The sequence below is a fragment of the Antechinus flavipes genome, chromosome 2 (genome assembly GCF_016432865.1).
Source record: "Antechinus flavipes isolate AdamAnt ecotype Samford, QLD, Australia chromosome 2, AdamAnt_v2, whole genome shotgun sequence".
NCBI classification, from domain to species: domain Eukaryota; kingdom Metazoa; phylum Chordata; class Mammalia; order Dasyuromorphia; family Dasyuridae; genus Antechinus; species Antechinus flavipes.
This window is the reverse complement of record NC_067399.1, coordinates 108,826,133-108,843,514: the sequence shown is the minus strand read 5'-3', so window position 1 is coordinate 108,843,514 and position 17,382 is coordinate 108,826,133.

Genomic DNA, 17,382 nt, shown 5'->3' with positions numbered 1-17,382 from the left:
GCTGCCTAGAGCAGGAATGTTTCCCAGACGGGAGGTGAGAAGGTCAGTCTGGACTTCTGGACATTTGCACTGCTTAGTTTGCAGGCATGTCACGGGAAGGGGGGTGGTGGGTGATCCACTGAGTATGGATGGCAGTTTGTATATATGTGGCAGAGTATAACTTCGATCATGAGATCAGCTGCCAGGTCATCTGCTGTAAAATCCATTATGAAAAACACCCAGAAACTGATGCCTGGCTTCCATTCCTCTGTTTACTAAATTGCAGAAATTATCTTCAGAAGGTTTTGTTCACACACATACAGTCATTCATACATACATGCATACATACATATATAGGGAAAAATGTTTTCAATAATGCCTTATGCAAAGTGCTAGTTGAATAAATCTGTCACTGAAACTTCAATTCCAGATTACCACACTATAAGATCTGCTATTATAAATGAAAACACATCTTTAGAAAGTTCACAACACTCTGAAGTAGATGAGCTTTTGAGATGCAATAGCAAATCTCCCCTTCTGTGGATTAGTCAAACAGCGATTGTAGTCCAATATGTAAACACAGTCTAACTGTATTGTCAGGGTAAAATGGCTCCTAATGTGCTACTAGGAGAACAGGTTAGCATTGCCTAAGACTATGAATAATGATAGAAATTATCTTTTAAAAAATCTTTGCTTGGGAGTATGGTCATGGAATTCAAAGGCAAATAGAAAATCGGAAAATCAGTCCATTACAAAACTACTGTGCTTCTTGGTATTTTAGTTTTTTTAAATCTCAGTAAGCATCAAGATACAATTTGTCAGAAAATGCAGCTGAGTAGTTTTTAAAGTACCTTTAAAGGTAGCTTTTATCAATAGAAGGCCTAACAAAGCCACATCCCTGAACTAACAAGATCAAATGGGAGTGAGTTGGATTTATTTCCAAGGTATCAAGGCTGTTTTTGGATCTAGGAGGGCTTAGTTTTGTTTATTTATTGGCACATTTTTGAAGGCTGTCAAATAATAGATATAGTGAAAAAAAATGCTCAGTCTGGATTTAGGGGACCTAGGTTCAAATTTCATTTCTGCCATTTATTACCTGAATTTTCTTAAACTCTCCATCCTCAGTTTCTGCATCTGTAAAACTGGGGGTGAGCATAGGAGTGTATTAGATGATGCCTTCCCATGTCCCTTTCAGCTCTAAGTCTGTGAAACTACTTTTCTTTTTCTTTCCTCTGAATGTGGCACTGTATTTTTATAGAATGTGTCATGTTCCTAATTGGTTGAAAGTATTATAAAGACAAATCTTGGACAAAAGACATGATGAAAAAAAGCAAAGAAGGGACATCGAAATAAAGTCACAGGAAGACTGCCACTTCAGATTTCTATCTTCTATATGTGTATTACTTTTATTTCATGTCAAACTATCAGTTGTATTGAGGATTAAATATCCTGGAATCTTAATGACTCATGAGCTATGATTTGTAAAAGGAGCAATATGGAGGAAACTAAAGTTTGTTGTTTTCTTTTTTTTTTCCTGAATTGCCATGATGCCTTCCTCCTCTTTAGGAACACACATCCGTGCAAGGTACATAATTATACATTCTCTGTGGTGGCCAAATGGTGTGTCAAGCAGATTGCTAAGACTGGAGGATGAACATATTACCATTGTCCTTCCTCCCCTTTTTGCATTTACATAAAACAATTACCCCCATGGACAGTGACTTCAGAGTTGTCTAGACAACATGATTCAGATAGTATTGATGACCTTAGACGCACCAGGCTGGCTCTAAATTAGCAATGAGCTGGGCTGGAGGGAGTATTATAGTAGTTATAAACCATAAGAAGGTATTTAAATAGATAGATAAGACACATGCAAATCTTTTTCATTGCCATGACAACCATCTTGATATAGGTTTTCCATATGTAGCAAGAAGGGCAGAGCAAAAGGTACAGAAAAATAGTGAGAACCTGTAATGATAATGAACCCTGACAGTGTATTAGTCTAGATCTTGGTCACTTATTAACTCTTAATAGAATACAAACTTTTATAGTAATACTCTGTTCGTTGGGTCAGAGAGCAATTACTTCTAAACCTCAGCTGTAAGTTTCTCTGCTGTATGGTTATAGCTAATGAAACAATTCTTCTCAAATAGCTTTGATTGATAAAAAAAAAAAAAAGAAAGAAAGAAAGAAAGAAAGAAAGAAAAAAAGAAAGAAAAAAGGGGGGGTGGGGGAGAGTTAGCTATTACACACAAATTGCATAGCAGCCCAAAAGAGCCTCCCAGCAAGAGCTGACCCAGCATTGAAATATATAATTTGCAGACACAGTTCTAATCTTTTCCATTTTTATTGGTTAAAGAGTGAACTCCTATGCAAATTCCCAAACAATAATCATATCACAAGGAAGTATGCCTAATTTCAAAGCATAACAGTGTTCCATCTTAAATATACCTGGCACTTTTGTATCATTTGAGTTTTTCACTTAGTTTTTTCTTCTTCTAGGATTCTTCATTTCTTCTTAGTGCTTAAATAGTTGTTTCAGGGCCGGCTTTAGGCACTAACGATCCTCCTGTGGCCCAGGAGGGTCCCCCTCCAGCAATGTTTTTTTCAAAACAGATCCATGAGAGGCAGGCTGTGGTGATAGGACCTGAAGGCATCTTACCCAGACTTGCTATTTCTTCTTTCTGTTTGTCTCTGGTTCATTTTGAGAAATGCTCAAGGGTGTCTAAGACACATTGGAGAACACAAATGCGCCACCAGCTCAGAGCAGCATTTTACTCTGTGCATCAGAGGCATCCGCAGCCACTGGGCTCTTTTGAAATATAAATGGCAATTCTATCCGTGACTTTCAAGGCTGAAACTGGTCCCATCATCACTGCAGAGTCATTAAAATTCTCCAGTAATATCTTGGTAGGTACAATCAATGTATGGATTAATTTCGACACAAACTGGCATTTTGACACATGAGGGAGGATTGACTAAAACAAGTTGGCTTAGTAATTAAAGTGAAGATAAATAATTCCCTTAAACTTCAATATATTTAATATGGGACTTGCCTCTGACAATCCAGGAACTGCAGCTCTTTTAAGATGTCGACTTTCACTGTGTGCATTCTAGCATGAAACCATCAAAGACAGGGATGCCCTTTACTATCATAAAGTAACCTAAATGCTAACTTGATCCCCCTCCCTATAAATATAGAGGGACATGGAATTGTTGTTAAAGGATAATTCTTTAATCATCTTCAATGTAGGGGCTAGTAAGAACCTTGTGTTGATTTTTAAAGGGATGAGAAATAAGTAAGAAATAGTACTCTAGTGAGGTGCGATTTAAAACTATGCCCATCGCACTCTACCTGTCCTTGTAAACGAACACATCTCAACTTTATAGAAATGGGACTCCAACTGCATCCCTGGAAAACTGTCGGTATTAGCACTCTAGGGCATCCTCTCGTGCAGAAGTCTCGATATCTTATCCGGAATACGTGTTCTGTCTGACAAATTTTGGGGTGTTATTTTGCCTTCCAGATACTCAGATGTTCCTTTGACATCTGGGAGTTTTAATTAACAGCCTCTCTGTGTATCTAAAGCAAAGAAAACTTTGTCTGATCAGGCTGATGCTGGGGAAGCATTCTTATTTATCAAGACAGCATCTCCCCCATCACATTAATTGGCACCAAATTTTTGATTTATCCTAAAAGAACACATTACCCAGTGGATTTGGAGGAGTTAACGGGAATCTACAGGGTGACTTTAATCTTTATGTCTTTATATACTTGAGGGCATTTTACTGCACCTCTGCACTCCTTTCACTACACAATCATTTTCTACTTTAGAAATGTAGCCATTTGGATCAATAGTTACAGTACAATATATTGTACTTCTGATGGAAGCCTCACAGGACAGTTAAGAGCCTCTCTAGTAATTTCGCCAAATGCTTGGTTACACTCTGAAATCTATTTGAAAAAATAAAGTTAGCACAACATACACAGAACCAAATTTACTAGAGTTCTAATGAAATTTTACTTACTCCACTTATGTTTATTAAAATTAAATTAGGAAAAATGGGAGTGCAAAGGAATGTGTTCCTGCCTAAAAAAATGGAGTTTTTTTTTTTTTTTTTTTAATGGAACTCTAAAAGTGCTACATGTTGGAGGTAGCTGCCTTCCGTTGCAATATTTCCAGTACTACTAAACATGATGATTTGGGTTTGGGGGGTATTTCTAGCTGTTGTGATGACAGTGCACTTCTAATGTTAGAAGAAAAAAAAAGAAAGAAAGAAAAATATCCCTAAGATGCCCACAGATGTTTTCAGAGTGTACAGGAGACAAAGTGGGAAAGGATCTAAAAATCCGTGTCTCTTAAAGCGTTAACAAATTTAGCCAGCAAGTTGAGGATTTTACAGTAAATTCTTTATCTATAAACAAACTGGGTTATCACAGCTGTTTATTGTACTGCTAGCCCTGCTCCTAACCTTTATGTCTTTATTGCTTACATACCATTCCCTTGTTTATATATCTGTACCATTCTGTGCCCTTGAACTTGGCTCCTCTGTGCCCCGACCTCTGCAAGCTAGCTCACTCACTCTGCTCACGTCTGCAATCAGTAAATCTGAGACAGGGGCGGGCTGATAGCCAAGCTGCAGCAGGGCAATTAACACAGAACTAAAGTGTCATTCATGGCATGGCTAGGAGAGTGGTAGACCACAGATGACAGTTCTCAGCTCTGAAGCTGTGACATCCAGGCCAGACTGAGGATTATAAGGAACAAGGAAAAAAGGAAAAGGGGAAGGGAGAAAAGTGGTGGAGATAGAGTTCTCCAAAGAAAAAGTGCTGAGTGGCTTCTCTTTGAAGAATTGTTTATTCCCTAATATAAGATTCCAGCTGTCTGGCCAGTTAATTGGGTGAATACCAGAGCAAAGCATTCTTCACATTAAGTGAAATGAGTAAAATGGGCATCTTTCTTTCTTCTTTGTGGAAGGAGAAAGTAGTTCAAAAATGCAAATAAAAAATCCAGGAAACTCTCAATTCTTATAAGAAGAAGGAGAAGGAGAAAGAGAGAGAGAGAGAGAGAGAGAGAGAGAGAGAAAGTGAAAGAGAAAGTGAAGAGTATAAGAGGGAGAGAGAAAGAGAAAATGAAAGAGAAAGAATAAAAGAGAGAATGAAAGAGAGAGAAAGAGAGAGAAAGAGAGTGAAAGAAAAAAGAAAGTGTGAAAGAGGGAGAAAGTGAAAGAGATAGAGTAAAAGAGAATGAAAAAGAAGAGAGTGAAAGAGAAAGATAATGAGAGTGAAAAAGCGATGAAAGAGAGTGAGAGTGAAGAGAATGAAAGAGAGATAATGAAAGAGAAAGAGAATGAAAGTGAGAGTAAAAGAGAAAGAGATGAGAGAAGGGTGAAAGAGAGAGAAAGAGTAAGAGAGTAAATTGAGAGAGAATGGAAGAGAGCATAAATGTGAGAGAGAATGAAAGAGAAAGTGAAAGATAAAGAGAGAGTGAAAAGAATAACAGAGAAAGTGAAAGAGAGGATGACAGTGAGAGTGAAGAGAGAGTAGAAGAGAAAGAGAGAGTGAATGAGAGATGGGGTGAAAGAGAAAGAATAAAAAAAGTAAAGGTGAGAGAGAATGAAAAAGAAAGTGAAAGTGGAGAGAATAAGAGAGAGAATGAAAGAGAAAGAATCAAAAAGAGAATGTGAATAAGAGAGAAGGGGTGAAAGAGTAAAAAAGAATAAATGAGAGAGAGAGGAACAGAGAGAAAGGAAACCTCCTTTTGTATTGTGCTCAATGCCATGCTTCCCCTGCAGCCACCTACTTGCTCTTACTCTTGTATCTTAATAAAGTTGGTGTTGCATAAAAGCAGAAAGCCGGGGTCCCTGCTAAATGTTTCTGCTCCTTACTTTCTCCCTCCTTCCTTCCCTACATCCCCATCTTCAGCTTTTGGGGTTATTCCCAGCTTTACTAGAAACATAAAAAGACACAATGCATCTTTGTGATGAATGCAAGTGCATGGGGCCACCTCAGCTATGAGTCCACAGAGAACACCCAGGCCACCAGGGGGCAGCAGGGATCCTATGCATGCTGTTCCCTCAAATCTTATCAGGCTGGTCCATAAAGCCTGGGAGAAGTTCTTAGAAGATATGGTGGTCTTATAGAATTTCTCTCTCTAGCCTTTGTTTCCAAGTTGGAAATTTATGGATGGGTTTTTTCCAACTTTTTGGCCAAATATCCCTATTGAGTACCTAGGCTGATACAAAAATGGGATGAGAGAGTGTAGGGATTGAAGAAAATAAATATAAAAAATATATATATTCTCTGGATTCTGCTACCTTTAGTTCATTGAGAAGAGGCAAAATTGTTGTTTGTCCTTTGAAGAAGACCATGATATCAAGGAGATGATATTTTCATAGACCATTTTCTCTAGGATTCTAAAAGCTATTTTTCCTTTTTCTTTTCTTCTGTTCTATTTCTTCTTCTTTCCCCTTCCTTCCTTCCTTCTTCTTTTTTTCTAGTTCTTCTTATGTAAACCTACAAACATATCTTGCATTGGGCTCAAGGGACCTGAAGCTGAATCTGGGATATGATCACTTATCCTAGCCAAGTGGCTAATCTTAGCTTGATTTTCCTAACTTTTCAGCTGACCCTTACTTTAGGGGTTCTTTCCTTATCCCTATTCCCCCTGAAATTACTCTGCATTTTTTTTTATATTTACTTATATGTGTCTATTCTATTTCAGGTTATGAAAAATCCTTGAAGACATTTTCTTTTTTTTTTTTTTTGTCTTTGTATCTTCGGTGTCTAACAGTGTCTCATCTTCTTTATTCACTTCAAGTATATCTATTGACATAAAGTTACTCTGTAAAATTGGGAATACATTACTCCTACCTATTTCATAGGATTATTTGCCTTAAAAATGCCAAATCTTAAAAATACTGTTTAAATAGATTCTAAAATATTGGTAAAATTAACATTATTTGATCACCAGTGACTAGCCACTTTTCATGTAAAATGACTAATCCAAGTTTTACTTCAGAAGATGAGGCATTTTTAGATATTCACACACACACACACACACACACACACACACGCACCCTTCAGATATGAAAGAGCTTTAATATCATGTTAGAATTTTTCTTAACAATCTTACAAAAGATAGCATTTTAGTGTTAGGTTTTATACCATATATTTAAAAAGGTTGGAGTGTGGGATAAATGGAATTTATGGTCAAGAAGAGGGAAATTTCTTTTACATGTATTTGTGAAAGTTACACAGAAGTCCTAGAATCCAGAATAACTATATTCTTTGTTTTATGATGCTTTTGGTTTACTAGGAAGAGCACTGAACAGAATACCAGAAGACTTAAATTTCCACATAGTTATTTCATCCAGTAAATTCTAGTTTTTCCTTATGCAGTTTTTCTTGCTATGTTCTCTCAGATATATATGGATAGACAGATAGATAGATAAATAAAGGTAGATATAGTCTTCTCTATTAATACACAATCTACTTGAAAGGAGTGACTTGATTTTGTATTTGGATCCCCAAACTTAAGCAGACTGCATATTCTAGTAACTATTTAATAAATTATTTCTATTTCTTAAAATTATTTCTTAATAAATTCCTTATATTATTTGTATTACTTTGAAAAATCACTTGGCCCCAGATGAACCCAATCTGTAATATGGGAACTATGATACTTGCCTTAGCTGTCTTTTTGGTTAGCATAAGACTCCAATTATGTAATGTATATGAAAATAGGTATATACACCTAAATCTGGAAAGGCCTTCCTTTTACTAGTGGGTGATCTGAGACAATAGTAAATTGTTTAATGATAGGCAGATGGTAAATGTCAGGGGGGAATGAAATTTGAACACAGATCTTTTGATTCCAGAAAAAATATTCTTTTTCTTTCTACTATACCACACAATATATAGCTCAAGTAACATTTAGTTAAATGATCATGGCAGTATGGTAAATGACAGTCACAGCCAAAATGATTCTTTCTAATGGAGGTGTGGGAAAATTGAGTGACAGAGTTATAACTAAAACAGAAACTTTCGCATCAAAGTGAGGTATAGACTCTTCAGCTAGCTAGTAGAAGGTCTGATTTTTATAGGATAATTATTAAAATCCACTGTGTAATACAGGAACTTTAATTATGTTATGCAAAAAACCTGAACATTAAAAAGGATATTTCAGATGGTGTCAGCCTGACCAAATGCCCCATCCTTAACACCTTGTTCAAATTATTTTTGTCTTTACTCTGTAACTTTATTTATCCTTGACATATGGCCCCTTGACATCTAGCCAATCATGAGTCATGTAGAATGAACAAATTTGGAACCAAAATTTGGATGGAACATTTTGTAGCATGGATACAGTTGAAAAACGCATATGTACCCTGTGTATTCTTTCCTAGCATGTTTATTTTCTATGGTGTAGACATATTTTCAACCAGATATAACATGTTCAATATTTGAGTCTCTTAGCAATGATAGATAGGATTCAGGTACTTGCACTGGAAACCCAATTGGAGCAATTAACACTTTCAACCCTCCATTTTCTAATCTCTGCTGTGATGTTGTTCACCAATTTCTCATTCTTTCCTGTGTCAAAGTTCTTTCCCCTGAAAAGCTCCAGGATCATCTCATTGGTTTCTATTGTCATGTTGCCTATAATAACTGTTCTTAGAGAGTTTAAAAAGATAGGATTCCAGCCCAAGGAGAGACCAATATCGTATTGCCATGCCATTTAAACTCTTCTATTAAAGTGCAATGAACTTGGAGACTGTGTAGCTAGTATTCTCAGAGAAGATAAAAAGGGGAGACTTGTATTTGTGCTTCTGACATCTAACCTCTCTCAAACCAACCTAAAATATTACTCTTTTTTTAAAAAATCCATTTACTCTTTTTTACCTTTTTCTGTCCCCATGCTTGTATATTTCCATGTAATTTGAAAAGGACCAGCAGTTGGCCTTCTAGTCACCATTCATTATCTTATCTTTCTCACTCTTCTGCTTGCCAAGTTAATAATACAGATCATTTTAATCTCTCTGTATGGAAACCTAACAACTTTCCTTAACTGTTGTCCTATAGTCCTTAGATTTTTTTTTCTATTTCTTACATCTAATTTGAAAGCTAAAGTTTTCTAAACCAAAGGAAGACAACATTCAAGGTAACTATCCAATTATCCATTTACTGAGTTACCATTATCTTCTTTTAATGTATAACAAAGACCTCTTATTTATCACATCATCCTTTATTTCTTACTTAATACAACCTATGATCCTATTTATTTTTATTTTTTTAAATCTTCTACTGCAAGTCGAGTCAACATATTCTTTGAGCTGTCAACGGTGACATCTCGATCTTTTTCTTGAGAGGCTCTGGGTAATTCAGAAACCATTAGTGTACTGCATATGAGTGGTCTGAATTGCTCCTTCCACTGAGCCTTACCTTGAACTTGCTACACTGAATTCCATTCACCATTGTGATGCTCGATTACTTAGCTGTCTTTGGTCTTTCTGGATTTCTTTCCATTCCCTAGGCTTGACTACAACTGTGCTTAGTATCTGAATAATTATATGGTTTTGATAAATTTGCTGACCTTCCATTCACCCCATCCTTCAGGTTGTTAATAAACTTATAGAACACAAGCTTCACAGCTGATCTGTGGGTTATCAACTAATTTTCAAGCTGAAAACTAGTGATTTCTTTTGGCCTTTCTTTGCCTAACCAGTTTCAATCCAATTGTGATAGGACTCAGTGGCTTTGTCTATAGGATATCCAAACAGCCAGGTTAAAATCTTATTATTTTGTAGAACAGTATTCAAAAGTTGTTTGGTATTATGGAAACATAAGACTATGTTTTATCCTGTAATTATCAACTTTCCACTGCTTCCTCCGAATCACAGCCACTGCTTTAAAGAAGTCAAAATTAATTAATTCCTACTTGTTTCCTGTTTCTTTTAAAAACCTTTCAAATAATTATTAGCAGGTTAGATAGTGCGTAACATAAGTTAATATCTGATTACATTTTCTTTCTACTATGATTGATTTAAGTGCTCTGTGCTGAATTTTAATTTTCATCCATCAATCAACAAACATTTATTGAGCATCTATATACCCTAGTTCTACATGCTGGAGGGGACACAAAGATATAAAACATATGATCAGTGCCTACAATTAAGTTGGGGTGTCAAAACATATATAAAAATAGTGGAAGTAAAGGAAAATAGCTAAATGTATGGTATTAGTAATATGAACTTTTAGTCCAGAAGGGGAGGAGAGGAGAGATGAAATTACTCAGGGAATGTTTCCTGGGGCCAAATCAGGGCCTAGGAAAAAATGCATGGGATTTGGATAGGTCTTAGGGTGAGGGAATATATCCAGTAGGAGGAGTGATGTGAATGAGAGCATGGGAAGCAGAAAAGTGCAAATAATATCTGATTAGATCAGAGAGTATAGAAGTAGATGCTATACATTTAGAAAGACAATTTGAAGCAAAAGAATATCTGAGTGTTGTAGACACTAACTCTATAAAAGTTGTTAAAAAAAAAAGTAGTCTCTTTAAATAGAAATGGTTAAAATTAGTAAATGATAGTATTTTAGAAGACTGAATATGGATAAAATAAACATAATTTTGCTCAACAGAGACAGGTATTCAATGAGGAATACCAAACACATGGACTTTGGGAAGAATTTCTAGCTCAATACAAACACATAAACCTTTCACAATTATTTCTATAGATTGAGAATATAATTTTTTTGAGAATATAATTCTTAATAATATCCTTAAAAATGTCACAGGAGGGATAGGCATAAAGAAGTTGAATTCTGCATTGTTAGAGGGGGATGTTCCCATCAATATGATCGTAGATCTATTGCACTAATAAGAACATAAGGAGAAAAAGAGAGAGGAAACAGAGACAGAGAGAAAACAGTGCTGTATAGTGAAGATAACATAAGTGTTTTTTTTTTTTCCTTTGAATATATTTCTTTCAGAAATCTTTATGGAAAGTCAAATTCTCAATGTGCAATTTATTTAAAATAAGTACTGTCTGTACAGAGCATAAGACAGACAGATACACATATTACACAGAGAGACAAAGAGAGAGACAGAGACAGAAAAAGAACATAGCACTCACTGAACACTCATTTCATGCAAGGCTCTGTGCTGAAGACAGAAATAAGCAAGTTAAGCTAATCTCTGCCCTTAAGAATTTTACCTAAAGGGACAATGAAAAGGGAAAAGATAATGAGGAAATGACCAGAGAATTTGATCCATAATAATATCAAATTAGAATTTATTTCAAAGCTTAAAAATTTTGAAAATAACTTAAATTCTATTCCTCAAGTCAAATTACAAAAGTAAAAAACATGCTTATCTAAAAGATTAAAAATCACAACAATGTGAAATTATTTTAAGGTGTGTCAATATCCTAAACCAGATAGTAGTATAGTGTTACATGACATCTCCAGAGCCCTGCTGGGTTGATCCTAATGTGAGACCATGCAAATATTTCAATTACTAGCAGAATGAGTGAAGAAAGGCAACAGGTTTCATCTGTAGGTTTCAGGCTAGTCTGCATGTCAGTTCCTTGGTTTTCCATAAGCAGAGAAAACAATATCACATGCTTTATATTGCTGAACTGAGAGGTATCCAAGTTGCCACATCCCCTTTTAAAGAGGTAAGTCAATTTTGAATCAAGGAACAATAGCCAACCCTATAAACAACATAAAGATATTTTCTCAATCCAAACATTTGGAATTGGGACTCTTTTTCTAAGACCTATTTTTCTGGCTAGTGCTAAACAGTGGTGAGCTAGTTATTTTGACTCTCTTCTAAATATCATAGAATATCATAGATATAGAATTGATAATTATGTTTTTGCCAAAGAAGGCTAAGTAGAATAGTCCTAACAATGAAGCCTTAGATTTGGAGTTAAAAATTTCCAACTCTCATTTGTATCATTCCAGGTGAGTCACTTAACTTTTCACTGACTCCATTTATTAATCTGTAAAATGAGGGAATTAGATAATGCTAAATTCTACTCAAAAATTCTGATTCCTTTAAGACTGATAAATGATTTTCAATTCTAGGCTAAGGATCTTGGGATTTTCTCTTCTGGGCATTAGCATCCATTGAAATTTTAGAGCAAGAAAATGAGGTTAGCTAACATCAATCAGTAAATTAAGTCTTATCACCTCATTGAAATAAGAAAGTAGATTAAAGATAACTAATTCCTGTTTGGAATACAGTGGAAAGAAGATTGGATTTAGAGTTAAGGTATGTGGTTTAAATTCATGTCACTCCCTCTACCTCTTTCAGTAAACTTCAGTGGCTCCCTATTACCTCAAAGATTAAATATAAAATCTTCTTTTTGTCTTTAAAGCCCTTCACAGCCTGCACCCTTCCTACCAGTCTAGTCTTCTTGAACCTTATTCAACTCTATATGTTCTATAATCCAGTGACACTGGTCTCTTTGCTGTTTTTCAGAATGCTCTCTGTCCCATCTTCTTGATTTTCATTAGTTATCTTCCATGCTTGGAATGCTCTTCTTCCTTAGCTTCCTTGAAGTCTCAGCTAAAATCTTTCTTTCTATAGGAAACATTCTTGGATTCCCCATAATGACACTGCCTTCTCATTAGGATCACCTTTATCTATATACCCTATATGTCTTGTTTATACGTAGTTGTTTGAATGCTGTCTCCTCCATTACAATGTGAGCTCCAAAGGCATTGGGTATATATATGATTTATCATAAGTTGGCAGCAGAATAGTACTATAATGACTTGTGAAATGAAATTTATTGTAAAAAATACAGATCATTAAGAATATGTATGATCATATTCATAGTAGGTGAGCTAACAAGATCAAAAGAGAATAAAAGGATAGCCCAAGTACCACATTGATACTTTTGAGTTAGTAGGAGAACTAAAGATCATTCATCAGTGTGCTGAGTGCCTCATATATGGAGGATTTATGGAAAAGGCATAGATAAGCATTGCACAGGATGAAAAGGCATGGAAAGGATGCTCTTTATTTTGGTAGAGAGAAGACTCCTATAGGTTCCTTGAAACATTCAAAGTATCAAAGTTGGGGGTGTTGAGTGAGGAGATGGGGGACAGAGGAGAGATTGAAAGAAGAGAGATCAATAAACTTTTGTAGTGGTCCAAAAGTAAAGCAAGATGAGTTGGGTGAGAATGATGGCAGTAGAATAAAAAGAAAGACCATTATGGTTAAGAGGGTTTTAAACTTGAGTGAGCAGAGAAATGCTATTTTGAGCAGAAAAGGGAATTTCAATTGAGGAAACTATTCTAAATGTTAAACCTTGCATCTTTCTGATATGGAATAAAATTATTGTTGCTTATTAAGTTAAAGGAAATAAATAAATTTACACAAAAATAAATAAATAAATTAGATAAAGATCATTGTTGTTTAGTTGTTCCAGTCAGGTATGATTCTTAATGACCCTGTTTTGGATTTTCTTGGTAAAAATATTGATGTGGTTTGTTATTTCCTTCTCCAGATTATTGTATAGATAAGAAAACGTAAGCGAACAGGATTAAGTGACTTACCCAGGCTCTCACAGCTAGAAAATATCTGAAGCCAGATTTAAATTCAGGAAGATCAGTCTTTCTGACTCTAGGCTTGGTACTTTACTATGCCACTTAGTTGCCCCATATTTTATTATAAGCACTTTTTATTAAAGATAAATGCAATATTAAACACATTGTAGCTTTTGTAAGACTGGCTCCTTGAAATAATAGAGAGTGCTTATATGCATATATATTATTCTGGTACCCAAGTACCTTCTGAATTAAGCATCAACAAATCACTAGTACTTAGATACTTAGTACTGGAGATGTTTTATGCAGTGCAAGACAAATTACAGTTACCTGGTGCCGGTCAATTGTTGCAAATTAACTTCAGCTATTCAAATGGTTTGCTTGCTATCTCTCTGATCTACTGTGCCATTGACATTGTCCTTCTCATCTCTGTTAAAAAAATTTTTTATTATTATTACTCAATTTTCTTTAGCATTTTTCTCTTTTTGGCTTCAATGATCATTCCCCTTAACTCTGTTAACTTGAAGAATGATGAGGAGCTTTGAGTTATGCCATTGGAGGATGATTCAAGGAAACTGAGGATGTTTACTTAGGAGAAGAGCAGACTTCAGGGAGGACTGGAGAGGAATTCAATACCTGTCTACAAGTATTTGAAGGGATGTTGTCTGAAATAAGGAAAAAACTTTCTTTTTTATGCTTGGCCAGAACAGGCTGATTCAGAAGAAGCTGTGGAAACTGAAAAGGGAAAAATGCAAGCATGAAGTAAGGAAAGACTTTCTAACAATTAGGGCTAGTCTGTTTCTTCAAAATAGAATAGGCTGTTTTGCAACATAGATGTCTTTATCTCACAGAATGTCTTTAAGCAAAGACTGATGGGATGTGGTAGAGGAGATTTTTTTTTTCCAAGCATGGGTTAACCACTTAAGTACTTTTCATATAAACTTATATGTTATAAACATAAACATACAAACATATATACATATATAGTATGTATATATACATATGTGTGAATATATATATGTGTATATATATATGTGTGTGTATGTATATATATATATATATATATATAGTAAGTTTATGTATGTACTATGATATCTCAGAACAAGGGAATATACACCTATCTCTTGTTTGGAAGCTTGCTTTTATGAGTGTCAGAGATGAAGGACATTAACTAAGAACTACTGCTTTTATATGGCTTCAGATAAAACAATATTAGCCTATTCTGAAACAATGAATAAATTGGTATAAGTGAATGTTTGTCATGCCTTAAAAGTAATGGAAAAAGCAGAATTAGTGAAGAGGAAAGCCAGGAAAGAATTTTAAAAGGGAATTTATCTCCATGAGGTCTTTGATATAATGCTATCTCAATATAATTCATAGTTATTCAACATCTTGTTTTATCTACTTGTTAGAATGGTATAATGGTACCTTGGCTATGGCATCTTGGAAAATTCTACGACTATGTCTTAATCTTCACAGCATCCCTGGGCTGTGAAGAAAGATGATGATATGCTTTATTTCTAAACATGCCTTGAATCTATCACCTGAATTTGTGTTCAGAAAATAAACACTTATTTAAGAAAAAGTTGAGCAAATGTAGGACCATTTCTTTGACAGACTTGAGAGCTAAAGCACCAAGATTCATGGCTGATGATAAAATTGGATAGTAGCTAAGATCCTGATGTTAATGGAGGCCATGCCCAGTGACACTTCCTTAGGGGACATTCCTTAGGGGACACTCTATTCCATACTACATTCTTTTCTTACTGTCTTATCTACATCAACTTTACCAGAAGTTTATGTAGGATTGGAGTAAAACACTGAGTTCTTTAGTGTTTTATTTCTGCAAGTTGGAATGGACGGTTTAACACCTGTGTGCATTCTGATCACCTGAACCTACAATGAGACCCCCTTAGTCTCTGCTTGTTGGCAACAGTCTGTCTGTTGCCTCTTTTTGAGATTGTTCATTTTACATTTGGTTTAGCCAAGATCTCAGCAGCATCAAACTGTACAAGGATGTTATCCAGGGATACTAGGGGAAAGAGCTCAAGCAGGACCATAAAAATAACAAGGTGCAAACAAATGCTACATTCTCTAGGTGTTGATCAGTAACACCTGGAGATTCTAGCCGACAACCTAACTAATCAGTAAATCACCTAAATGCCAGTTGTTCCCTTAGCCACCTCAGGTGAAAATGAAACAGCTGTTTAATTTTGCTTTTATGATAGGAAATTCATATTCCAAGTTGTTGATATCTTCATTTTGTAATTGGATGCTTATTGGCATCTTCTCATTATTCTTGAAGTTCTCCGGTCATAAGGTAACATGGTTTATGATGGGGAAAAGGCTGAATTTTCATTCACCCTTAAATGAATGAAAAAGAAGGTTTGAGAAATGGAACCCAAATGAAACACTTTGGAACTCAAATGCTGAGGACAGGGGTAACAAAGAAGGTTGAGATTTGGGGTACTGAGGTTGCAATTCAGAGCCTTCCAGCTCACCATCAGGAATGCTAAGCAGAGGAAATACGATTCTGGAACATGGGCCTTGCAAGCTCTTAAAACCTCTAAAGAAAAGAGCTTTGGTTGGCTTGAGACTGTGCAATAGCCAGCTACAACTGAATGCTTTATTGCTGTCTGGAAGTGTTTATTTTCTGAACATAAATTCAGGGGACAGATTCAAGGCATGTCTAGAAATAAAGCATATCATCATGTGAGCTAAGCTGACAAGGACAATTTACTGTACCCTGCATTCGTTCTGGGCCAATCGGAAGAGAGCAGGCTATTAACATTCTGAAATTCCCGCTGTTCAGTTCTGATTGTCCCTTCACTGAACTTTGGAATGGCATGTATTAACCCCTTGAGGGTCTCTGAGGCAGAGCTCAGATCCCACGAAGGGACACTTGTTTAGCCCCAGCACACATAGGCAGCTTGTCCAGATGTTACTGACAGCAACAGGATGATGTTAAATGCCACACCACTGAGGATACAGGGAGGGGGCTAGGGTGGGAGCAGGGGCCCAGCAGAGGGTTAAAAGATTTCCTGAAGGCTTTTGTGGAGACTACTTACATAGTGGACTTCATTGTTAAGCTGTGATTCAATTTTCTAAGAAAGATGGAAGTTAGAGTTCTCTATTGAATATTCAGTCAGAGACTGTTAGATCAACAAATATGATATTGTGGCACTCACCCACTAGGGAGGTAGGAAGGTGCTAAATTTGACACTTGTATGACTTGTGATATGGGCTTTGGTTTTGTGACATTCTTAAAAACATCTGGTTACACCTGCTGGTGATGGGGTTTAAGAAAATTAATTGAAAAAAAATTGTTGAAAGGATCCCCCCACCTCAATGAAAAGAAATGAGCATAACAACAAACCATCAACTTTAAAACACGTCAAAAAAGTGCATTTTGGAACAGCATGTTCAAAAAAATAGAAAGCAATATATAAAATCAGTTTTTTCATGTCATTAATATTGACATGCTATATTCTGGGTTAATTTATTACTCAGCATACTAGAAAAAAATTGACTCAGGATCAAATAGTAAAGATGAGGAATTGAACTGAAAAACTTTTATGTTTAAATGAAAAAAAAAATTCACCACAAGAACTTGCATGTACTTGATACTAGGAATTAAATCTGTTTCTTTACAACATAAAAAGATTAAATATTTAGCTTCACATTTATTCACTATAGAAAAAAAATGTTTTTACCCATTTCCTTTTTTTTTCTTTCCTATGTTAAATCCCTTCCTGCTAGTTTCTTTTATATAATCCTTTCCTCATGTCATTGTTTAATATAATAATCTTCAGCTCCTAGATGAAGAAAAAGAAAAAGGAAGA